The following is a 5,700-nucleotide window of genomic DNA, read 5'->3' as shown; positions in this document are numbered from 1 at the left end:
AATGAAAGTAGTATTCCCACCTATGCTGCATTTTACAAGTTGTCTTCTGAAAAGCACTCCATGAGCTACTGCCAATAAAACACACCTCTGCTACAGCTTCTCACTGTGGAGGCTGCTCCTCACTTGCATAAGACAGGGACTTGTTCCTCTTTCTAATGGTACTGTGACCTCAGGAGACTGCAAGCCCCATCAGATCCTGGTCAAAGTTGACTATGCCCACTCAGCTTTGCAGGGATCAGAGCAGAGCTGTGAGCTTGGTGAGCCAACAGCTGTAGACAGGCACCTGAGCACGCAGGGTCAAGGCAGGTCAACCCAGCCTGGAAGGAGTTGTAATCTTCACATTCCAGATGGCAAACACACGCCTGACACAGAAGGGGAAAAAGCTGTGCTGTCTTAATTCATAGCCACTATTTAGAAAAAATAATGTAGTTCCACAGGAAAAAAAGCAGGACATTTTCAGATGTTTGCAAAGGCTGGAGAAATGAGCCACAGGGCAGCACGCTCACATCTCCTGCTCTTCTTTGAAGAAGTTCAGTGAGTGCATGTGCTGCATTACTGCTCCAAGTCCATGTTCTGTTTAGGTCACACCTGGAGTTCTACTTCACAATTTTATTTTTTATCACACCACCTCTGATGCTTGAGACTGAGATGTAACCTAATAAGCTGATTCAAAGCAAATGTTTTAGTGAGCTGGTCTCACACCTACAAGTCCTCCATCATGAAGACAAGCCATGAATCATTGATGATTTATCAAGCACCATAAACCACTCAAACTTTATAAAGACTGGTGCAAGAAAGGTTTCCTAAACACATTCATAAAAATACCTTCTCATTCTTATCTCAAACGTGGCTTATAAAATGTCTAAGTAAATAGAAAAGTCTGTTATTAAGGCAGAAAAAGATGATAACAATAAATGCATGCTTGAAACTCAGCGTGCTTTTTATTGGTGTAATTTTCTGACTGGCATCTTCTGAGAGTGTTCAGAAGGCACAGAGGCTAAATACCTAATAAGGTGTGAAATTAAAAGAAGCCTGACATAATAGTGAACAACGTAAGTGAAGACAGAACATCAAGTATCACCTGAATACCCAGGTGATATCCTGTATCTTTATATTCTTGTGCATTCATTTAGCATTTATAAAAATACTTCTACAGAGATGTGTTTAATACAATTATTTTTTTCATGTAGAGAATTAATCCAGCCTAAATTAACAAATGAGGAGTGATGGAGAGGCAAAGAGGAGCACGTTCTTAAAACAAGATCAACTTGTTGTTTTAATGTTCACATGCTGAAATATGTGCAGTAAAAGGCAATGGGAACTGCAGGTGCTCAGCATCTCTCTTAACAAGGAAACTGAAGCAATTTAATTATTTTTTTTTTTTTTTAAAATCAAAATGACAGAGGTGGATTTTGGAAATCTGGAACCAAACAGGATACCTAATAATAATAATAAATCAGATAGTGTCTGAATTTAAAGATAATTATTTGCTTACTGTTTCTCGTCTCTCATTTATGATGTTGGAAGCACATCCAGTATTTTCTTATTTTTTGTTATTGTTTAAAATCTTCAATGGTACAGCAATTCAGTTAAGGCATTAAAACACTGATGTGAGAAGGCACAGAGACATTTTAACATTATTATACTTGTATATTTTTCTACTTGAGGGAAGTTCAAGGATGTCTTTTCAACTTTAAACCTTTGCTATCTCTTTTCTTACTTTTATTAGGTTAATTGTAGAAGAATCGTTGTGGCACGTCATGTCAGAAAGACAGGGAAAAAGTATTTCCTCAGGGCACTATAAAGGTGGTAGGAAAAATACTAACATTAATTAAAATATCAGAGACTGAGTAATTTAAAAAAGCTTGTTCAGCCTAGGATTTTCTACCACTTGATTAAAAAGGAAATGCTCCCAGCTTTAGTCTATTATTAATTTTTCTTTCCCAGTTCTTGAGGGTAGAGAAGACAGAAGGCAGAATTATGTAGTAAAGAAAAAGTCTAGGCTAGACAATTCCCTTAAGGCAAAGGTATAAAGTTTCAAGTTCAAGGTACTAAACCCACAAAATGATATAGCCAAATTCTGCCCTCAAACACCACCAGCAAACATAGCATTTTAATGAGAAATAGATGGATATACATGAATCAAGCTTAACAACTGCAGGTCCTCCGGAGCAAACCTTGCCTCACATTATTGTCTCATTTTACAAGCCCTTTCACACTGCTGTCTCGAAGGCACAAGGGGACCAGCACAAGCAGTGGGGTTAGACATTTTACCACCTGTCAGTAACCAAGGGTGCATGCTGCTGCCTGCCTCAGCTGCAGAGTGGAACAGGTTCATTGACATCACGTGCACCACATGAATCTGCTCTATTCTGCAAGCAAGAAAGGCAGGAGCCTGCACGCAGCCAGTTACCTCATGTCAGCTGGCTGGCTCTAACTGTCCACGATGTGCCAATTCTACTGCTTGGGATCAGGCAGTCATAGTCCTGCTCTGTAGCAGGATGAAAGATGAACAAAAGCTTGAATGCTTAGACTATCAGCTGTCTGAAACTGCAGGCAACGAGCATCACTGAAATCCAGTCACTTTTGGTTGTGGTACAGCAGGAAAGCATGGTCAAAGACAGTAGAAATCAGAAAACTTAGAAATCAACTCAGATATCCAGCTTAGAAAGGGTAGGTAGAAATAACAAACTTTAAAATCCTTATAAAATACAGTGAACTGCACTGGATTTGTTTGTATTTAATTATATTACATATTTTATACACTGCTATATTAAAATTACTTATAATATTAAATTATATTCAATATTCCAGCACTGGATTCCTACACAAGGAAGCAAAGCTGAACCAGACATATTTCAATTTCTCTTGTGAGATGAAAGGTGTTTCTGCAAAGAAACAATACTGTAGTGGCACTACATTTTTATTTTCTCAGTGAATTTAGTCTTGAATTATTTTTGTTGTTGTTGTTTGACTTTGTTTTCAAAGCTCAGGAGATTGGAAAAAAACGAAATGCCAAACTGGAGTCTGCTGTTTGGGAATGAACATTGTTAATGCCAGCACTGCATGTTTGCATAAATTAGTTTAATCACTCGAGCAGCAAGATTTTTCCCCACTATATATAACAATATATATTCCCCACTATATATAACAAGTTAACAAGTATACAAGTTAACTTACAAGGACTTACCAGCTCCTTTTAATGCTACAGTTTATCACAAATTTGACTAAGACTTATGGCTAAACACTGTACACGCACACGAGTGTGAGTGTACAAGAAACACAACTACGCTGCAAAAACGGGTTAAACTTAGAGTTGCTCAAACCTTCTCAAGCGCCCCAACCAAGCTAAAACGGTGCTAAAAGCCCGCCTCGAAAAGCAACAGAAGCAGCTCGATGTGAAACACAACGCTCCCCCTCTAGCCCGGGGAGAGCAGCAACAAGACACTTTCCCTGCTTGCTTGGTGCTCTGGGCTCAGCCGGGACACAGGAAATCTTTTAAAGCATTAAGACTGAAGTACACTATTTCAATCACCAGTAATGAAATTAAGGTGACATTTCTTGCAACACAGCTCCTTGAGTCTCTTGATTCTTCTCCCCGTGGGAAATGCTGAGCACCACACTGACCTCTGCTCCCTGCATCCCATCACACCCATGAGGGCTGAGCCAGCCTGGCACAGCTCAAGCAGACTGAAACCACCCATTCTGCTTTTACCAGCGAAAAAAGCTGCAATTTATTGTAAGGTGTCAAATCATTTTTACAGCAATAAATTGCTCAGGATTTCAGAAAACAAGTAAAACAAATAAATAAATAAATACTTCTGTGAGCAGGATTTGATCCAGCTGTGCTTTACTTCCTGAAACACACCATCAAAATGTGGATGTGATGCAACAAAAGGATGATGAAGGTGGTTGGTTCCTTCTGAAGAAGAATCTAAAGCATTAGACTTTAGCAGGATAAGCTGCAGTGCTTAAACACTGTGCTCCTTGCCAGGCATTCAGCTATTTCCTAAGAAAACCAGAACCTTTTCCCTTTCCACTCCATCATGTTTGCTCCCTCCTTGGGTCTTAAGAACATGTAAGAAATACACCTTCCAATCCCCACTTTGTAAACTCTCTGAGGCAGGTTAAGGCAAGTTACTCTTCTGCCCAGCTCTCTTCTGAAATATAAAAGCTCTCACATGACTGCATGATGCAGTTTGTGCCACGTTATTTCTCAGCCTCCTCTCAGTGCTATTTAAGACAGGCTTGTGGAACACTGGGTGAGAAATGATCAGTGAATTGGTACCTGACTCTTTTTTTCCCCCCTCCAACAAGTGAAGATGATGTGTAGAACAGAAAAGGAAGGAGTGGGGAAAATTAGTCATTTATAACCTGGTAGAGCTACATACTGAGCCTTGAAAAAGGATGTGTGGGTTGTAACTCCAGATTAACTACACCCTTAGAGGTACCAAGGGTTTTTAACTTGTTTCCACTGAGGCAAAAGAAACCCTTTGGGCTAAAATAAAGAAACAAAAAACCCCAGTGGGGTTACTGCTAATTTTGTATTTAAGGATACTCTCTCTCCTGAACAGGCTGTTAATCCAGAAATTACCCATAATATCCAGTTCTACAGCTCTGTTTGGCATGAGTATGAACTGACAAGCATAACCAACAATCCTTGCTGTGCTGGGCTCACGACAAAACCTGTACCAGCCGTGCACTAAAATAAGGGTGTGAGCTACCTCTAAACACTAAGAATTTAAGAAATCCCTTGAATTCCCAGGAGGTCAAAGTCCTTTAAAAGTTAAAGGCTTTGTTGCTAATGCACCAAGGCTCATTTTGGAGCCCAGGAACACGACGATTCAGTTCAAGAAATACATGTGAAAAATGGAATTAAACACATCAAGACCACATTCCTAACTTTCCCGAAGTACATTCCTTCGAAGAGCATGCATACTTGTGTTGCTTTTTTTTTTTTTTCTCCAGAAAGCTGACTGCTTAAAATAGCTGTCAGCTTCTTAAACAGAATTATTAGTTCCACTGGAGTTATTTCTGTTCAAGAGTATTACTAAATTTAACTGACAAAGGGGAAACCTGCTGGTTTTGGATGTTCCACATAGTGAACAAAAGCCCATGTTTATATGCATTGCTAAGTGTGTGGCTTCTTTTTTCTTAAAAAAACCCTTGATTGTCATTATACAACAGACTAGTCAGTGCTGATAAACCACTGACCAACATTTTAGACCCATTTTGAACGGCTTAGTGTTCCTGGTTATTCACTAGATTCCAGGGGAAGGATGAGCAGGAAGAAGAGGACATGGAGTCGCTTCTCAACCACAACTTTCAAGATCCAATCCCAGGGCTTTATATCGTAAATCTGGTGTATAACAAAAACCTGTTTGCCATGAGAACAGGTTGTGAAGCTGTAGCAAGGCTCACTTTGCACTGAAGGATTAAATTCTGTGAAATACGAGGCTACATTTTACAAGCCGCCCATCAAACAGCTCGGACCAACTTTGCATCCCCCTCCTTTCTCCTTCCACAGCCTCTCCCTGCAGGTCGCTTCTCGTTCAAGCTCTGCCCGAGGTATCAAACTCCCCCTTTTCCAGCGTGGCACAGGAGGACACGCTGTATTTCCCAGCGGGAAGGGCCCTATCCCGCCTACCTCCCTGTCGGGACAGGGCCTCACAGCCACCTCACCACAGCCCCTGGGCGGGA

This window comes from Chaetura pelagica, unplaced genomic scaffold (assembly GCF_000747805.2).
Source record: "Chaetura pelagica isolate M959 unplaced genomic scaffold, ChaPel_1.0 scaffold34, whole genome shotgun sequence".
NCBI lineage: Eukaryota > Metazoa > Chordata > Aves > Apodiformes > Apodidae > Chaetura > Chaetura pelagica.
Note: the sequence above shows the minus strand (reverse complement) of the source record.